The sequence below is a fragment of the Callospermophilus lateralis genome, chromosome 8 (genome assembly GCF_048772815.1).
Source record: "Callospermophilus lateralis isolate mCalLat2 chromosome 8, mCalLat2.hap1, whole genome shotgun sequence".
NCBI classification, from domain to species: Eukaryota; Metazoa; Chordata; class Mammalia; order Rodentia; family Sciuridae; genus Callospermophilus; species Callospermophilus lateralis.
Genome location: NC_135312.1, coordinates 132,501 through 153,295, shown reverse-complemented (window position 1 = coordinate 153,295; position 20,795 = coordinate 132,501). Strand labels below are relative to the sequence as shown.

At 43.0% G+C, this 20,795-nt stretch overlaps 1 long non-coding RNA gene across 2 annotated transcripts in view; it reads left to right on the top strand.

The window, feature by feature from the left end:
* LOC143406060 (uncharacterized) overlaps nucleotides 1-20,795 on the top strand; it is a 44,040-nt gene that overhangs the window by 9,939 nt on the left and 13,306 nt on the right. The window contains exons 3-4 of one of the 2 annotated variants that reach the window (XR_013092164.2): nucleotides 7,782-7,862; nucleotides 9,323-11,046. This is a non-coding gene — a long non-coding RNA (uncharacterized LOC143406060). Of the gene's footprint in view, nucleotides 1-7,781; nucleotides 7,863-9,322; nucleotides 11,047-20,795 lie in introns of those variants that run through there. The other variant, XR_013155577.1, reaches the window with a different exon arrangement.

Below are 20,795 nucleotides of genomic sequence, written 5' to 3'. Positions count from 1 at the left end.
TTAGCAATTAGAGAAATTCAAATCAAAGCTATTTCCATATTTAATTTCACTACAGCCATAGTTGCAATTATCAAGAATACAAGCAATAATAGTGTTCATGAGGATGTGGGAGAAAAGGTACACTCATGCATTTCTGGCGGCCACATCAATGCAGAGTAGGTCAATTCACAATAGCTAAAGTATGGAAAAAACCTAGGTATCCTTCAACAGATGAATGGATACATAAAATATGTGTGTGTGTGTGTGTGTGTGTGTAATATTATTCAACCCTAAAAAGAATAAAATTATGCCACTTGCCGGCAAATGGATGGAACTTGAGAATACCATGCTAAGCTACATAAACCAATAGCAAACTTCCAAAGGCTGAATATTTTATCTCATTTGCAGATGTTAATTCACAATGGAAGGCACTAGGGAAGAAAAAATGCACTTTGGATTAGAGAGAGGGAAGTGAAGGGAGGGAAAGAGGTATGAGGTTTTGAAGGATAATGAAATGGATTAGATATTATTACCCTGCATGCTTATACAATTACATGACTGGTGCAATTCTACATCATGTACAACAAGAAAAATGTGAAGTTATACTTCATTTATATATGCTGTGTCAATTATACTGTTATGTATAGCTAATTGTAACAAATGCAAAAAAGATAGAATCAAACAAATTACAAACTATTAAGAATTAAAACACTGTTGTACTGAAATAGAAGGCAATATACAGACCAATGCACAGAAAAGAGAAGAGGGCCAATAATACAGAATGGATAAAGGATAGTCTCTTTAACAGATGATGATGAGGACACTCACTATCAACATGTGGAAGAAAGAAAACCATAACCTATCTTACACCATATCAAAACATCAACTCAAAGAGGAAAAAATGTAACAGTGAGATATGAATCTGTAAAATTCTTGGAATAAAATACTGGGATCCCATCCTACTAAGGTGACAAATATGATTTTTACTCTGAGTTGATCACTACACAGTGTTACATGTATTAAAGTATCATGCTATACCACACAAGCAGTTGAAGTTGCTATTTTTCAATGTAAAATAGAAAAAAAAAGAAAGAAGAGCATAAGTTTGTGAGCAAAATATAAAAAGAAAACACAGAAGAAACACTTTACAACATTGCTTTAGGAAATGGTCCTTTGGCTATGACAGTAAAAGGACAGGGGACAGATCCATAAACAGATAGGTACAATTTCATTAAACCAAAGGCTTCTGCACAGCACAGCCAAGCATGAACAGGGAAATTATTCAACTGTTGGAATAAGATAAATCACTTACACATCACCTGAGAATACTATAAAGTGTAAAATACACACAAAAACTCCTTATGTCTCTATTACCATAAAAAACTTGAGGAAAAAACAGTGAACAAGCTGGGCACAGTGGGACATATCTTGAATACCAGTGGTTTGAGAAGCTCAAGTGGGAGGATCAGAAGTTAAAAACCAGCCTCATCAAATTAGCCAGGCCCTAAGCAACTGAGTGAGACCCTGTCTCTAAATTAAAAAAAAAATTAATCTGGGGATGTTCAATCCTAGTGTGGGTTCAATCCTAGTGTCAAAAAAAAAAATATGTAAACAGAGAGTAGAATGTTGTTTGCAAAGAAATGTGGCTAGGGTAAAATGGGGTGCTGAATCTTCAATGGATATAAAATTTCAATTGTATAAGATAAACAACTTCTAGATATTTGCAGAATAATTCTGTACTTGAACTTTACAATACTATAATGTTCACTTATGTTTTCAGAGTACATATATCCTACTTAGTATTCTTACGATTGTGCAAGGGAGGAAGGAAGGAAGGGATGAAGGGAGAGAAGGATGATGGAGAGAGAGGAGGAGGCAGAAGGCAGGGAAAGGGGACTAGCCCCATGATGCTCTTCCTACACAGTCAGGATTTCTGCTCAAAGTGGACCTGTCCTTGATAGAATATTCTGCTGTTGCTATCATAATTTTTATTGATTTTATCTTACTACTTATTTTTCATAAGTAAATTCCAAGAAGGCAATAGACCACAGGTATGAACACAGCACATAAATGTAACCTGCAGGTATACTGCTTTGGCCACCTTATGCACATTGAGTTTTCATTCCCTAATCACAGAAGTCCAGTGGGCCAAGGAAATATGGGAGCTAAGAGAAAACTGGGTACAATGTGACCGTGTCCTATCCACAAGTCAGTAAAAAAAGGAGGGTGATGAAACCCAGGGAGGTCACACAGTAATGTCCACCAGAATTAGATAAATACAGAAAGAAGACTGCCTTGTCACTCAAGGTACTTCTCTGTGTTGGCCCACCTCTCCAGCTGAGGATGTGAAGGGAAAGGGAAAGCAGGGTGATCCACAGTCACTTTTCTTCCAGTTCTTTCAAACTCATTTACAAATCAGTTGGAGAAACTGTCCACAGTTATCAAAGTGTAGTAAAAACTATTGCACTGGTTCTGTGTAACATATTCACTGCTTTGACTTTAACGAACACAACATGGATGCGGCAAGCTGTACAATGTGACTTACTTGTAAGTTTGCATTTAGAATTGATATGGCATACTTAACGATAAATGTTACAAGTCTTGCTAATAATTTAAAATATTGTAATAAGAAGGACAATTAAAAGACAAAGTGTACTATGACATGTGAAGAGATCACAGAAGAAAGAAATAGGTTTCTGTGGCGTGATGTCAATGGCACAGGTTACCTGCTTTTAGACAGGGACTCTAAGTTTTCATTTTGCATTGGGCCTAACAAATTACAAAGTTGCCCTAAAAATATCAGTAAAAAGGAGCATATTTCACTGGAGAAGGTGCTGATTCTGTGATCTGGTAAGATAAACTAAAAAATGAGCCTGAACATAGAAGGAGGAAGAGAAAAAAGAGTAGGAGGAGAGTCTCCCAAGGTGTCCCACATGTGGATGCCTGACAAATGACATAAGAACTAAAGTAAAAGATGCTGAAAGAGTGAAAGCTGAAAAAAATATGAGCAATAAAATAAAAACCTTTAACAGTAAAATATAAGTGAAAGCAACAAACTCATATGTATTTAGTGATAAAAAATAATTGACTTCATTGATAAAAAGTGATGAGAACAGACAAATCTTTCATATAGAAGAGTTCAAAACAATACAGGAGAATAGCATCCCCTCCTTCATGTGGAGCTTAGTATTCTTGTCTTTTTAGGAGTGGGCAGACTCAGTGACTTAAATGCAATAAATAGTGAAGGAATAAGGGGAAAGTATTGCATTCCCAAAGGATGAACCTGGCACAAACTACTACTTTGACAATGGATGGACTGTAGCACTTCAAATATTTCAGTGACCATCAGGTAACCTCATCATGCTGTGGCAACAGGCATTTCAAATCCATACTATTCCTTCCAAAATTATTTAATCAATTATTTTTACAGGTAACTGACAATGACCATTTTCGCAAGCAGGAAACAAACTATAGGATATTCTCTCCCTCGGTGTTTAGTGCCTACCTTTTAGTAATCAAATAGAATAATTACTTTTAATTTGTTTTTAATTAGCAAATATTTATTGCACATGGTAATGGAATCGAGCATAATATTTCCAAATGCGTGGTACACAGTGATCATATCTAATTATCTATCTTCTACTTTCATCCCTTGTCCTGCGCCAGCACCCTTCCTACTCTCAAGAAATTACTATTGGGCTTCCATATTACTTTTAAAAAATTAATTCCAGGGTGTAGGTGGCAAACACAGTAATAGAAAAAAAGACTTCTGCAGCCACAAACAAGCACTTGCTGGAATGAACTCTCCCCACACCTCAGAGACCATAAATGTTAACACCTGGCTGAGTCCCCTTTATCTCATTGTACACAATCAGAAAAACAATCTCCAGCTACTGCTTTTACTATGCTGACCTTAATTTTTCCATAAATCATCCAATTGGCTTCAATTCTCACCACATGAGAACAGGGGTTCCACTGAGATCATCAGAGACCACTAGGGGCACCAAATCTCAAGGTCCCTCCTTTGTCACCCCATAGTTGACATTTTAGTGGTTTTCAGAACAAGAAGTTCTACCTTTCTTTTTAAAATCATCTCTTCCAGAAATCCATGTCATTATATTTTCCTGGTTTTCTTTTCTTTTTAAAGAAAGAGTGAGAGAGAGAGTTAATTTTTTAATACTTATTTTTTAGTTTTCAGCGGACACAACATCTTTCTTTGTATGTGGTGCTGAGGATTGAACCTGGGCCGCATGCATGCCAGCGAGCGGGCTACCTCTTGAGCCACATCCCCAGCCCATTTCCCTGGTTTTCTATCTCCTTAACTGGATGCCCTCACTCTCCAGCTCCTTCATGGACTTCTCTTTTCCGTTCCTAAATATAGGTGTGTCCCCAGCTCAGAGAAATGCTCCTTGTACTTCTGTATCTTCACCCACACCCAGGATTATGCTAAGTCTCATGGCAATATTTTCCACATTCCCCTGCCTCCCAAATATCCATTTTCTTCCCAGTCCTCTCCTCTCACCTTCAGACATGTTCATGTGGATATCTAAGAGAAATCACAAACAACGCAAAAGCCTTCCTCGAGATAGCACTCTTTTCCCTGTCTCATGTGGTCTTTCTGCCCCATACAGGATTGGGTATCAGCAAGTACCCTAGAGTGCTCACGTCAAAAGTTCAGCAATTGTCCTTGGTCTTTTCACCATTACACTCACCTCAACCCATCCCCAAAACCAGCTTATCCTAAAGACAATATTATAAACATATGTGTGTGAGAGAGAGAGACAGAGAGAGACATATATTCAAAATCTATAAGTATACAATTATATGTATATTAAATATCTATAAAATATATAAATTTAAATACATAAATCAGGTTAAACCACTTTATTCCTGTTACCAAGTCATGCCATCATGTTATACAATACATATTCTATTGATAATCACAACCATGGGGACAGTTCTGCTAAATGGCCACAAATCCTCGTCATACCAAGAGACTTAAAAGCTGCTTTTGCCAAAAAGCACTGATGGACAACCACAAGTGAGATAACACTTGACATCTCTGAGATATATTTATTCTATTTATTGGCTTGTAATAACCACAGCATAGAAAAGAGAAAGAAATGCCTGCAATATTAGTAAGGACTCCTGAAACATCCCAGGCACAACATGAGTAGGAAGAAGCCATAACTGAATTGAAACCCTTACCCCACTTCTGAATGAAATTTTGAAAAATAAATATACATATATGTAAATAAATATGTATGTTCTCACACACACACACACACACACACACACACACACACTGGATAGTGAGTGTAACTCCCTTTCACTGCTGGATGATTAATTTCATACATACAATTAATGAAGATCTGTATGAAAAAAATTTAAAAGCTTCTTGTAAAACAAGTACTGAAGGGCTTTCTAAAATTTTTAGTAAACAAGTCAGTCGATAAGTAGACAGATACTCTGTTGGACGCTAGAAAAAGTCAAAAGTTTGGTTCTGGCGCCATCTGGTGTCTAATAAGGAGTTAGCACGTCTAACCATGGAAAGTACCCAAAAGTACAAGTAGGGATGAGACAAGAATTCTTGAAACCTCAATAACGGGTGGAGAGATTGCAAGTGGAGAAGCAAGAAAGGGAGGGCTTCTTAAGGAGGCCTTTATCTCACAGGTAGTACCAAAATTTCAATGCCATTTCATTTTGCATAAAGACCACAAGACATGCACTTACACTAAGGAGTGACCCTGCAAAGAGGTATCCAGATGGTGGCCACTAGCACACCCAGCACAAAGACCACAGGTGCAATCAGAGCCACAAGTACCCTGCCAATCTATCTCCAGGCCCTGGCCAGTGTCTCCAGACTGAGGTGGCCATGCCTCAAGATGGTGGCAGTATTGGCAGCAAACCTGCAGTCTCCAGTGGGTATCCCAAGATTGCTGTGGTCATGTGTAAACAGATCTGTGAGTACTGTGACAATAGACTTGCAGACATCAGAGGGCAGTAATCCATGATCCACCTGCAGTCTGCAAGCAGTCTCCAGACTAACATGTGGTGATCCATCAATGGGGGGCAAGTGGCAGGTGATGGGCAGGCAATAGGCAGGTAAATGGGCCTTGACAGCTTTTCCATGTGACCGTTTTGCCTCATTTCTTCTGCCCTGTCTTAATCAAGGCTGCCAGAGCCCTTTACCAGGACCTCTGCAAAAGCTTCCCAAATATTGTTTCCGCCTCGACCCTTGCTATCCATTATCCACAGAGAAGCCAGTTTTCCTTAAACAAAATCAGATCATGACACTCTCCTGGTTGAAAACCTTCTACTGCATCTGGAAAAATCCAAACCTGTGTCTAAAGACAAAGCCCCAGGTGACCTGGGCCTGCTTCTCTCAACTACAGTCACCCTCCTCACAGCACTGAGCCACTGTGGCTTTCTTTCAGGCCTTGGAACTCATCAGACTCCTAACCCACCTTAGCTCCTCTGCAAATGCTGTGTCCAGTGTCTAGCCCCATTTGTGTGTGTGTGTGTGTGTGTGTGTGTGTGTGAGTGTGAGTGACTGGGTCTGTCTTCAAATCTTGGTTTAAATGTTTTATCTTTGGACAAGTTTTTTCTGATCATTTGATTATGTTTATGTGTTTATGCTTTGCTCATTTTTGTCATTTTACCTTTATCAGACTATAAATTTAGTAACAGGGACCACTGGAATGTGACACAAATGAGGCTTCTAATAAGTACTTGTTGAAGGAAGGTGTGCCTTTTCTGTATAACACAGAACACAGGCCATAAAAGTACAAATAAAATGACTCAGTAAAGTCTATGATGATGGTCAGCAAAAGATAAGAGGAAAGAAAAAGAGCTGAGTTAAGGCCACAAATGGTGTTAAAATGGCATGCAGTGTATACTCTTCTGTATTAAATGTTTAGAGTGAAAAAAAATAATGACACAGAAAGATTCATGGTTCCTGGAACTGCAGAAGAAGTAAGAATGAGAATGGCTACAGTTGAGAAAAAGATTGTCTTTTGGGGTAGAAAAAAGTTTCTGATAGACTGTGGTGATAGGTGCACAACAGAGTGGTTGTGCTAATGCCTAGAATCAGAACTGGGTACTTCACAAATCAATTTCATTGTGGGTAGAGTACATCTCAATAAAGATATTATTTTTTAAAAAAAAGGGGTACATGAGATGAACTGCTGTGAAGCTGCTCTATCACACTAACAAAATCGCAAGCCCTCAAGAGTCAGGCCACATTATTGATCATTTTATCTGCAGAGCCTAGTACACAGCTGGGACTTACTGAATGAATGATGACTGGATACTAGAGACTGTCATTTGGAAATGAATACTCTAACCACTAGATCTAGCTAAGCTTTGTTCAGCTCTGATTTCAGTAAAGAGTGAGCCCTCATGAGATATAATTTCACATTAACCAGATATGAAACTTAGTAGTCCAAAAAGACTCCCATATCTATGCCAGTATTTGATAATTATGCACACACATAAAAGACCTATAATGTGGGAAGTCCAGCTCACAATCACTGAACTTCACAGAGGTACAAAAGAAACTTCCCAGAATCAAGCAGTCTCCCCTGACACCTGACTGAACATGGCACCACAATTTCAGAGGCTGGGTAAAGTGTCTTCTTCCCATATGTTCACCCTCATGGGCAAGTGGAGATGAACTCCATCCCAGGAATACATAAAAATGATCAGAAAGGTACCATTTGAACACTGAGGTTCATCCTGAGCTCCACCTCTCACATATTCTTTGGCCTTAAATAACCTAGTTACTTTCTTTTCCCATCTAGTTATCCACAGAATCTGAGTGATAAGACTTCTGCTGTTTTTATTCAAAGTATGCATTGAAGACTGAGAAGTCCTGCAGGCAGGTATGTAAAGCATTTGCCTCCACATCATTTACATGGGATGCATGTCTCCTACCCCAGCTTCCAGAATATTAAACTCTTGTCATTAAAAGTTACATGGCCAACTCAAATGGAACCAAGTCTTTCTAAGGTTCCACCCTTCTAGGGCTGTTCAGTTTGCACAGAAAGAGTTCCTGGCCTGCCACACAGCACCAGTAGCATCATGGCTTCAGCTACTTGCAGTCTCTAAGAGAAGATACTAGAGACCTCCATCACTCCAGCTGCATTCAGCAGTGAGGCAGGCCTCACACATGACCATCCACCTACTGCCAGCTGTGCCCATGACGTGGTCCAACACTGTCTGTGAGGCAGCCCTTCTCATGCCTCCTGACAATGTGAAAGAAAAGATGAAGTTCTCATCATAATCTTGGTTGCTGAGGCTTTCATTATGCACAGTGGGGTTCTGGGTAAGTCACAGTCAGGCAATGGAGTTAACAGGCTGGATTCTATTGGTTGAACCAACATAACACTTTCCATCTTTCACTTACCCACTCTCAGGAACACTGTTTTGCATCAGCATAACATTAGCTCAGACAAAAGAATTCTATGACTTATCCTCCTGAATATGGTCAGAAGAGAAGCAACCAAAAGGACTTTCCGGGCTTTGGAAACCAGCACTTGGAAAAGCACCAGCGGCATTTTACAGGAGCTGAGGCCACTGGGGCAGAGGGGCTGTGCCTGGGCTGAAGCAGATCCTTTACCCACCCAGTCTGCTGGGAGTCCCAGAGCTCATCTGCACAGCCCTGCACAGAAACCCACCTGCAACGGCTCAAGGCTACCTGCCCAGACATTAGTTGTGCTTGACTGTTTTTTGTTTGTCTGGGGGGGAGGAGCATACAGCACAGTCTTCACTAATTTGAACACATGTGGGCAAATTACTTACTTGCTTGGCATCTAGTGCTGAATCTCACTACTCTAGCTCCATAAATCAATCTCCCAGCTCCATAAATGAACCTGGGGTGCCCTTGGACAAATACCTTTTTGGTGACATTCCAAGCTGCCAGAGGATAGAATCACATGCTCCCAGAGGCAGTTCCAGGAGGCATTCAGAGCAGGTAGTCTACCCAGATAAAGCTCTCACCAAAGCCATGAGCGGGCCTGAGCCAACCAATCTGCCCTGTCTCTGCCCTAGTCCCAGCTGCCTCAATCCCAGGAGATCAGGCCGTTCTTGTGTTTCTACTCAGTGCTGTTCCTTCCAAGGCTCCAGCTGCTCCCCCCCACCCCATTGCCTATAGCCCCTGATCTCCACTTGGCACTGGTTACCAATCTCACTCTAACACTTGCCCAGTACCTTAATCCTCCCACTGACACTGACCTTTTCCTCCATACTTACCTCAGCCCCTTATTCTCATGGTCACTCACTAAAATGTGTCAATCCATCTCAGGTTCCATTCTTTTTTTTTTTTTAAATATTTATTTTTTAGTTATCGGCGGACACAACATCTTTGTTTGTACGTGGTGCTGAGAATCGAACCCAGGCCGCACGCATGCCAGGCAAGCGCGCTACCACTTGAGCCACATCCCCAGCCCTCAGGTTCCATTCTTAAGTCTAGACTTCCAATACCCTACAAGTTAGTCCAGTTTACCTGGAAAGCATAGCCTTGGCAACAGCCTGCACAGCAAGAGATGACAGCAGAGATCAAAGAACAGCACGAACAAGGAGGGCACAACCCAAAGGAAAACCTCAGGAAGAGGCATGGAGCTTGACTTTATTTGCTGATACACATTTATTCAACTGTTCTAGTTCTTTAAGGGTAAAAATTTACCTCATAAAAACATTCAACTCTACCATGTTCCTGGATTCTATCACCTGAGCTCTTTGAATGGGAGGAGAGGCCCAATGTCTGGGATTGGCTGAGTGGTCTAAGTGAGAATAAGAAGACTAGGCCTACACCCACTTACTTCCTGTTTTTTGTTCACTCTAACAATTCATCCGATTCACAGGTGCTCGCTAACTGTATGATATTTGTCTACTTGTCATTCCATCCCTTATAAAACTCAGAAAACATGGACACCTATAACCCCCTTGCAAACATCTCTAACATTCTTGTTTCTGAACTTCTTTAGCTGACTTCGGCACAACTGCATCAGAAACTCTCAACTTTACTGGAAAAATCCATCTCCACACACTGTAACTCTGCACCTGCACTCACCGTTTCCCACAAACAGTGAGTTCCCTGGTTTGCCACAGACTCAGGATGATTATTAACACTTTCACCTCTCTTCTAGTGGTCCATTTCACCTGGAACTCAAAAGCTCTTTGCAGTATTCAGAGTTAGTTCAAGTCCACAAAAAAGACATTGATTTCTCATAAGTAATCTATCAAAAAAAATTCATCTATAACTGTTTTTTTGGTTTCTGACCTGTTAGAGTGAATGCTGTCCCTGACTTTATTAAGTGCCTCAAAGCATAACCACATACATTTATGAGGTTCTACCCTTCATAGCTGTCAGGCCCTGGTCCTCATCTGGGAATGGCCTAGTCCCTCACCCACATCCCCTTCAATAGGGGTTTGCTCCTCTCATGTATTCACACTCTCTTGAGCATCTTCCCAACCTCACTCTCCATCAGATAATTTCCATTGGCATACAAAAATTATCTGATATTTCTCACCTTAAGGTAAAATCACTACCCTTACTTTCCTGTACCCACTATGGACTCTACACCATACTCTGCAGCCATTCACAAGAACACCAAACAGTTACCTTAATTTGCTATCTTTTCCTTTAATATACATACACTTAAATTAGTAAGCCTTTCCTAACTACAGAAATTAAATGAAGACCAACATTTCTAACACCCGATTATCTTCTAATTTCAGTATATTTTATCAATTTATCAACATAATTTTTTCAGTAACCTGCTTAAAAATATAAATTTTCAGTCTTATATGAAAATATTTTCACCTTCTCTCTACTTTTGATTGCTGGTTTAGCAGGACAAAATTCTATCCTGACAGTTACATCCCATGGCTTTTTGAAGGTATCATTACATTATCTTCTTCATTATTACTTTCTGATATGAGGTATGAGGATAGGAAGCATAGTCAAATAATTAAAACATTAGCATAGTCAAATGATTAAGACATTATTGGCCTATGTCATATATTATTACACAGCCTGTGTAATTTTAAATCATGTGCAGCCTGAAGAATGAGAAATTATATTCCATTTATGTGTGATGTGCCAAAATGCTTTCTACTGTCATGTATAAATAATTTGAAAAAAATAAAGATTCATTTTTCTAAACTTTCATGACAGCCTGTTTTAAAATTCCATTTCTGAATTCGTAAGTTAGTTAATAAGGGACCACAACTAACTAGAAGTTGGAAAAAAGTAGGTTTTCTGTTGTGGTGTTCCATGTTACAGATCTAAACTATGATTGACTTCACTAAAAATTCATTTTATACCTATCAATTATAATGTTCTTATTCTTCAGTTTTATTTCCAACCTTAGCAGTAGTAAATAGTTTTATTTTAGGAAGTTGGTTTTTCTCAAATGTCATTTGAATGTACACTGATACTTTTGTAATCATGATGGAATTCTTCAGATCTTCAGCGAGCTGCAAATTCATGATTCACATTCATTTACAGGACATTTGCCTATGGATCCCTGTCAGGGTCTTAATGAGTAATCAAAATGGAGAGCATTCAATTTGTGAATGTCAAAAGCCCAGTATAAATCTTTTCTGCTATAGATGTTTTGTGAAATTTGCAAAAGATCAGCTTCATAGGACCTCCACTCTTTCTTTCTTTCTTTCTTTTTAAGAGAGAGAGAGAGAATTTTAATATATTTTTTTAAAGTTTTTGGCAGACACAACATCTTTGTGTGTATGTGGTGCTGAGGATCGAACCCGGGCCGCAAGCATGCCAGGCAAGCGCACTACCGCTTGAGCCACATCCCCAGGCCCACTCTTTCTTAATTTACAGAAATTTACTTAGAGAAAGCATTTGCCCGCCCTAAAAGTAAGTGAGGAAGGAGAGAGAGATGAAGGGAGAAAATAATGTCTATATTGGATCATAATTTAGCAAACCTTAATAGGGTTTGATTTTCTTTCAAAAACATATTAAATTCTTTCCCAATGTCTTTTAAACCACTTTTGTTTTGTCCAAACATTTCAAAATTGCTTTTCCCAGTTGAGAAAAATTGAAATGAGCTATTGCTAAGGCAGCCAAAAGAATCCATTATATTTGGGACCATTCACTTTAAGCTTGCCCAGGTGAATTAGAGAGGTTAGCCACAGGAGGGTATAAGAGTTTCTCAGAAGCTAATCTCTGTATCCATCAACCATTTTCCTTGAGATCTTCAGGAAAATGCAATTAATCACCTCAGATAGCCCTGCAGTGTTGTAAGCACAGGAAAAAAAAATTCTTTTATTTTGTGGTTTGATACTGTTCCCAACATAAGCTCTATGACCTGCATAGCCTTTGTGGCTGGAGTAGCCTAAATTACCTAGCAGCCTTTATAACCTCTTTTAGGCAGTATTACATCCATAGCCTCTATCAGCTGTGTGATTTATATAATCTGTATATTCTCTAAAAGCTGTGCAGCCTTTTAAACTGCATAGAGTTTACAACTGGAGTATCCGACATTACCTGCCTGATCTCCTTGTGCTTATGATTCTAGATCACCTTGGTAGCTCCTATCACCTGAGAAGCCTCTATGCTCTCTGTAGTTTCTGGGTCCTCAGCAGTTTCTGTGTCATGATTAACCCTAAAACCTGAGTAAACTTCATTACCTGCATTTCTCTATGATCTGTGGAGTCTCTACTATCTGAATAGCTTCTGTGGCCACAATGACTATGTTGCGAAAAGATTCTTTAATATATGACTGTTCTAAAATACCTCTGTAGCCTTTCAGAACTTTCTTCTCATCATGGCACCAGTAGCCTCTAAGACTACATCACCTCTATGACCTACATGTACTCTATGACCTGAGTAGCCTAAGTGATCATAATAGCCCCTATAACTACATAGTGTCCCTGACTTGCTAAGACAATATGTCATTAGTATTTTCTACAGACTACATAGCCTGTATTGACTAAGCAGATTTATTTTTGTCCTGAATATCCTTTTTGGCTTGTTTGTTCTCTGTGTCCTGTGACTTGCATAGCACTTGTGACCTAAAAAGTCTTTATTTATTTTATTCCTATATATTTTTTTATTGCTGTCATGGGTTACAGTGACGGTGGACTCTAATCCCACATGGATTTTGTGGCAGGTGGTGTAAGAAGGCAATAGTTTCTTGCCATTCATATATAGTTTACCGGCTGAGCGCCCTCTAGTGGAGATCACAGTGGTACTGGTGGGCAGAGTGGATGTGCTGTCCTGCTGATGAAAGGAGGTCCTGACACATGTGGCTGTACTTGACATGGTGCCCATGCACATTGACTTGTATTAGGTTCTTTGTAGATCCCAGATAATGACCAGCAACCATGTTATAAATGGTAGAAAAGTGGTGAATATCAGTAGATGTAACAGAGGCCAAAGGTGGTAGACCTATTCAGTGAACTTTAATATCTTTCTTCAAACTAGGAATCTAGGAGGAAGCATGAATTAGTCATGGATTAGAGTGAGTGACATGGATACTCCTCTGGTGATGTAGTTCTATATCACATGGGAAAAGTGGTAATTATGGGTTCCTCCAAAGACAATTCATAAAAATCAAAAATAAAGATTTTAAAACTAGCCAGGTATGGTGATGAAGAGCTATACCAGTGAACTGAAAGCTGAGGATCTCAAGTTTGAGACAACTTGGTTGAACAGTCTCAAAAGCTGGGGGAGGGGTTGGGGGGATATATCTTAGTGGCTATGTGCCTCTGTGTTTAATCCCCACAAGTGAAAAATAAATACTAAGAAAGATTTGAAAACATATACTTCAGAAGTATTTTTATGCAAAATTTCACCAAATCTTTATCTCAGTTCACTAGTAGAAGAGGTGAGACAGAGTAGTCTGGATTCAGGCTCTCACCTTTTGTCATGCTACCATGCAAGGCAGCTGGGGAATTTGACACTGACAAAAGTGGGGTTGGGAGCAGGAAGAATTTTGCTTTCATTTCTGTGCAGCAGCTTCAGCGCAAGTAAAATTTCTACTCTAATTCAAATGAGCATATATTCCCTGCTGCCTCCCTAAGGTCTGTCTGAGGTTAAAGTGACTGGGTGGAAGTCCCTTTGAACAATGTATAGAGAGGAATAAATTAGGAGGAATGTACCTGTAAATTCCTGCTGCTTAAATCTTGATGAAAAAACTTTTTGGGATCTCTCTACTAAGCTGGGGAGGGGGGGGCGGAGCACCCAGAGAAACACCTGAAGTTAAGATGTAGATAGTACTGAAGAGGAGGTTGGTGGACAAATGACATCTCTACAAATCCACTGACTCTTTATGTCTTTCCTGGTGCTCCTCCTCTTACAAGCTAAGCAGTTTCATGCCATGCTGGCTGCAGACTTAGCTATCCAATTTGCACAGAACCCTAATTAGGATGGCAGAACCTAGAATACAAAATTTGAGCAAAATATCCAACAGAGAGAGCATAGGTTGAGTATGCATTCCAGCACCTTCCCACAAAACAGCACTGACAGCCACAGCGTGCACACACACACACACACACACACACACACACACATACACAATACAATTTTAAAAAAAAGTTTTAGTAACTACAGGGGACAGAAAACTAGAAAATGTAGAACCATTGGAAATAAAACTAGAAAATGTAGAACCACTTTGGAAAGAAAACTGAAAAATGTAGAACCACTGCCCTCTGGTGGAAAAAAAGCGACAGTGAAAGCCAGAAGTATATCAAGCACAGAGAAGCTGGTGCACCCATGGGCTGAGACAGGCAGAGTTGGGGAGGACTTTACCTGTTTCTGTGAAGGTAAACAAGGAAAAGGAAAAATGAGATGAAAGCAGATAAATGCCAGGGATTTGAGGAGACGACACAGGACACCCAGCTGGTCATTACTACTTTCTACTTAGCTTCCTTTGGCTTTCTACTGATTTTTGCTCAGTAACACCAGAGGTTAAAAAGAGACACCAGGCCTGCATGCTATCTACCTATCTGTTGCTGCTGCAGCTGCCACTCTGAAAAGCAGGTGCCAGTGTGAAGCCCAATTGCCCCTGTATGGTGTGAGGGGTGGAAAGCAGCAGGTGTGAGGGAAAGAAAGCAAGGCTCAGTACAAGAGCTGGCAACAGTGCATTTGCCTGTTACTGGAAATTTTAATGAAGCAAAAATAAAGGTATTTTCAAATGCCTCAACTACATGTCTTTTTTTTCCTACACCTGCAGTCTGTGACGTTAGCCATGTATCTGAGAAATGAGCACAGGTGGTCCTCATGTCCCAAACTCATGCACCCTCACCCCTGATTTGTACTTCAGACTGGCTATAACTGAATTTAAACAGAGAGGGAGCAATAGTTATTTGTTAGTGTATTGCAAAATATGGCACCATAATCAAAATTTGCACAGAGATCACCATAGATTTAAACAGAAAGTGTTTCTACAAGGATCTGCCCAACAATCATTTGGGCAGCCTCAGAGGAATTCCACTCATGTTTTTAGCCATGGTGGTCAAGGTTCAGCCTTTAGTTAGCTCTTGTAATTCTCATGTGTTTTGCCTTTAAATTTCTGTCCTTGCCTTAACATTGTTGCCTACAGTTACAACACAAGGCATTTTACCACTGCAGTGGTCAGGTGCTGTTATTGTTGGGGTTTCTGTTGGGGTACCTGTTGGGGTTCTAGTCCTGAGCAAGACACACAGAATTAACAGGCAAAGGACAGAATTATTGAAGTTGAAGGTGAAGGAGGTGGAGTGGAATGGGTTGAGAGAGATTCTCAAAGTCCACAAATGTAGAAAGTCTAAAAAGCAACTTCTTATATACTTAGCTGTAAACCATTCACTTCCCTAAACAGACCTCATTTAAAACCTTAATCCATTTGCTCCTATTGGTTATCTTGATTAAAATAGCATCTGAATTTTTCCCCATTGGTTACTTCAGAAAACTTAATTAGAATACTCTCCAGTTCAAACCCCTTGGTTGTTTTAGAATGCCAAACCTGAGGCAGGAGTTGCCATGGTGATAAGTCTTTAGTGGTGGGAGTTGTCATGGCAATGAGACATAGGAATGTGATGACCCATCTCCCTCTAGTTCACAAGAGGCATTTTTTTCTTACCTGCCTCTGGCATCTTCTAGTACCTGAAATTCTACTTCAAACTACCATCATTGGAAAAGAATATCATTCCCCAAGAATAACAATTAATCTTTGGTAATTTTTTTTCTTTCTTTTTTTTACACTAACATTTTCTATGTTGTGTTCCATCTAGTATTATCTCTTCTCAGTTCTGTGCATGGCTTCTTCCCAGTCCCCTTTTTTAATTTTGGTGTTTTCTGACAAAAGATGTCAAGTACATGTGCTAAATGGGTTGTGAAGTTGGAGTTCAGGTCCTTGGTTAATGAAGGTGACAGTGAAAGTAGCACTCTATGAGGGTAAAGTGGAGTGGGCCAAGCAAGAGAGAAGCTCAAGGCTCACATTTCTGTAAAATTAGTCTTACATGCTGAGTATGAAGAAATCACTCCCCTACACAGACCTGATTGAAGAACTTACCCCATTTGTTCCCATTGGTTATGAAGAGCATCCACTATCCCCTCATTGGTTACTTTAGAAAGCCAAAATTGAATTCTGCCTGCTTTATCCTCATTGGTTATATTAGAATGACAAAACTGAGGCGGGAGTTGCCATGGCAATAAGTCCTTTGGCGGGAGTTGTCATGGTAAATAGGGACGTGATGATTAATCTCCTTGTCTTGTCATCCTTTATCAATGTAGTGGTAACCTGCCTCCGCCATATTGGAGTACTTGAACTCTAACATCTGCAGGGTGGGAAGCGAAACAAAGCGATTCCCATTATTATAGTATCCATTTAAAAATGAAATATTCCTCATACCTTGAGCTCCTGCCAAAAAGCCTGGGAAGCAAATCTGGTACACTCCTTCGGGTTTCCTCTATTTTACCAAGATCTTGGGATCAAAAGAAGCAGGAAAAAGGATAGTGGAGGCTTCTGGGCCATGCTCCAACTTCTAAGCACTGTGAGATCAATTAGGTTTTATCCGGACTGTGCAGGTATTTCACAAAAGCTTTCTCCCTGCCTCAATTGCCCTCGGCCAAACAGATGCCACCACACCACGCCCTGCCCCGGAGGTCCCAGGATTACCCCACCCACCTCCCAGCAGACCTGATGGGTGTGCACACGCATGCCCTGGGGCAGCAGCACAGTTCGGGCGTCACCAGGGGTCCGTGACAGTGCTGATCAGCATGGCGTCTGGAGGGTAGTGATGGGGCTTTCTGAGCAGCTGCAAGCATTCGGCGTTCACCATGGACACAGCATTTGTGTTGCGCTCCAAGGTGAGAGTCCTCTGTAGGGCAGCTGAACTTGTGCCCAAGAGCTCTTTCTGGACAAGATCGAGAAGGTAAGGTAAAATTCAAGCCAACTTTGTTCTCTGTGACATTTTGCCATTCATTATTCCATACTAGGGTTGAGCTTTGTCACTGTGCCCATACCTTCTGGACAAGCACACTGTGGGTAAAGGCATGCTAACGCTCTATGTTCCACGATTCCCATTGAGGCTGAGGAGCGAGAGCTACACTTTCTGAGAGACAGGTCCGCTGGAAAACGTTCTTTAAACGTTTAAACAAGTATTCAAACATTGCTTAACAGTAATATTCTTACAAGGTGAATTTTGGAAATTTAGGGGTGGTGATTACTAAGTCGTCTTGAATTTGGCCAAGGTCCTTCTGTGTTTCTGCTCTGAAACTCCCCCCACGCCAGATTCCTTTGTCCCCAGGAGCATCCACTTTACCTCTGGGGATCTTCAGAAATCTGGTTATAAACTTCCATCAGACTGTGAAAGTCGCTGTGGCAGGACAATTGTTAACTGTTTATTCTGTGAAGGAGGCATCTTTGTTCTGAGAGGCTGAGTGATAGGCTCATTTGCCTGAAGTGTTTTTTAAAGACCATTTTAAAGACTGGATTTTGATGGAGACAGAGATTTCTTTAAGTTGAGTGACTTTTAAGCTCTTATTGGATGACACTAGCAGCCTACTGCTGATTTATTTCTTAATTTTTGTCTCATAAATTTGAAGAATAGAACACACAGACAACAGAGGAAGGCAAGAGTGAAAGCAGTAAGATTCATGTAAATGAGTAAAAATGACAGAACACTTAGAATGCTAAATAAATGGAACCTGGTAACCAGTTTACAGGTAGATACACGAGGCTAGTATTGAGGCTGTTGGTTAAAATTGGTGCTCAATAAATTTTGGAAATGTACAAAGGCTATAAGCTTGGCCCATGACCTTTTAATTCGATTTCACATTTTAACAATTGAGTTTGAATCTTACTGTATAATCCAATGAGTCAAGTCACTCTTCCAATTATCCACCATTACCTGAAAGAAACTTGTTTGTAAAGATTGTACAAGCTAACCTCCTGGAGATGCCTTTGCATTTATTAGAGAAACGTTAATTGGGTCCATTATCCTTATTCACTGACTTTATTATTTTTAGCCTTATTAACTGCGACGAAACACGAAAAACAAATCCTTTCTTTTTTTTTTTTCTATTTTGTAGGTTGTATGTCCATTTCTGAGAAGTGCCTGTTCACATTCTCAGAGGCTGTTCATCTTCCCATTTTTTTTTTTTTTTTTTTTTTTTTTTGGTACAGAGACAGGCGGAAACACCGAGCCCAAAGACCAGCAGATCAAATTCCCCAGCCACCGATTTCGACGGGTTTTTACATGTTTCTGTCAATTCCTCCATTCTCTGGATGGATCGGACCGTGGCCTAGCAGCTAGTCTGCCTGTCTAATAGTGGCTTCACCGTGGTGGTTTCGGTTTTGAAGTCCCACACCGCCCGTGGTGTCCCCCGCCGGATTCTCTAGGGGTGCTGGGCCGATCTGCCTGCGTCTCGTGCCCGCCGCTGTGGGGGGGGGGGGCCCTGGCGGGGCGACCCGGCTGGTGGGACGTGTCCGGGTGACTTTCTACGACCCCTGCGGGGCGGATCCCGCTGACGCCGACCGAGGTTCCGCGTCCCTTCCTCCTGATTTGGTTGACGGTTGTCGAGCTCCCCCTGGTGGCCGCTTTTATAGGAGCGTCGGATCATCGGAAGTCTCCAAGGCGTGATATTCGGCGGCGGTGGCCGAGACAGAGTTCCAGGAGCTGGGCGGCGCCAGCGGAACTGTCTCGGTCACGCTGGGCTGGGCCGTTGTGGCCCGTTGGCGGGATATTGGACCTGCAGGCTTACTGTGTGTGTGTCGGTTGTCTTCTCTCCCTGCACGGTCCGGGCCGCGGGCGCCTCGGGTGGCAGTCTGAGCGGTTCCTTCGCCGCCACGGGCTTCGCTTTGCCCGGTCTGGGTCGGTCGCCGGGACTTCTGTCATATTTTTCTCCCGCTTCCTCTCCCTCTCTCTCGCGGGTTTTGGCCGCGGGGCTGCGGGGCTTCACCGGGCGGGCCAGGCGGGTGTGCTCGCCCGGCCTTGCCGCATTGCCTCTTCGGGGGCCCGCTGCCCGGGGCTTGTCCTGTTGGCTACGCCCGGCGTCCTTCGGACGTGTTCCCCGTCCGCCCTTCCCCACCCCCTCCCCGGTCCTGCTCGCTGGGGATGGCGGTCCCCGTCTCTTGTCTTTGCCTTCGTCAACGAGGGTCGACCAGTTGTCCCTAGGGGCTCTGGATCTCGGTGATGGGCTCGATTTCGCGGTCCGCTGACCGTGACTGTGTTCAGGGAAGGCGGCAGTGGTGAGTGAACTGTTCCCCGTTGCCCCGGTCGCGATTGTTTTGGCCCGAGTTGGCCGTTTTCTGCCATCGGGTAGGTGCTGACACGTTGTCCTCTGGCGGCACACGCCAGAGCGAGGGAGCTTGGGCCTCCGGGTGCGTGCGGGGCTCTGGGCTGATGGGGTGGCCCGGACCCGTTCCCTCTTGAGCTGCTTGCCTGGGCCTGCGTGCGACGGCTCTTTGGCGCACCTGGAGCGCCCTCGCGGTGGTGCCGCCTCTGGCCGGCCGGCCTTCTGGCGCCGGAGGGCGGCGGGGGTAGGTGGCGGGTGGTCCTTTACCGCCCGTGCGCTCCTCGCTGCGGGCACCGAGGGTGGCGTGACGACGCTTGCTTCCATGGCTCCGAGCCGCGTGTCAGGCGTTCCCCGTTCCGTGTCGTCGGCCGCTCTCCCTGGGGTGTGGGGCCGGCGAGGCCGTAGCAGGCTCCTCTTAGAAGCGGTCCTCGCCGGGTCTCCCCCTGCTCCCTGGGCCTCTCCCGCCCACTCTGCTGATCGATGTGGTGACTTTGCGCTCTCCTGGGCCGGACCAAAGCCGCGCCAGGCGAGGGACGGACATTCATGGCGAATGGGCCGACTCTTCTCGTCCTGCCCGCGGGCCCCTCGCCTTGCCTCCCCGCCCGTTCGCGGTGCGGGGAAGGGCGGGGGTGCGGAATCCGGCCTCGACCTCGCTCCTGGGGTCCTCTGACGTAGCGGGTGCTTCTCGCTCGCCGCCCCCCCTGGGCGGCCAAGGGCCGTGTGTGTGGCCCTCCCCGGCGCGGGGAGGGCTGCCACCGTGCTGCCTCGGCGCGACGGTGCGCCTCTGCTTCGGTGCTCCTGGGGCGCTCCGGGTTGTTTCCTGAGGTGCCTGAGGCTGAGCCGGTGTGTGCTGCTCCCGATCCCAGTGCCGCTGCCGCGGCCGGCCGCCGCCTCGCTGTCGGTCTCGCCCCGTCTGTGGGGGTTTCCGAGGCGAGTGCCTGAAGGGAAGAGCGGTGTCGCTTCTTTCGGGGGATCGAGGCGGTAAGCTCGGCAGCGTTGCCCGCTCCCTCTCCGGGGGGGAGGGTGTCGCGTTGTCGTCCCCAGCGCCGAGTGGCGTGGGGAGTGTTAG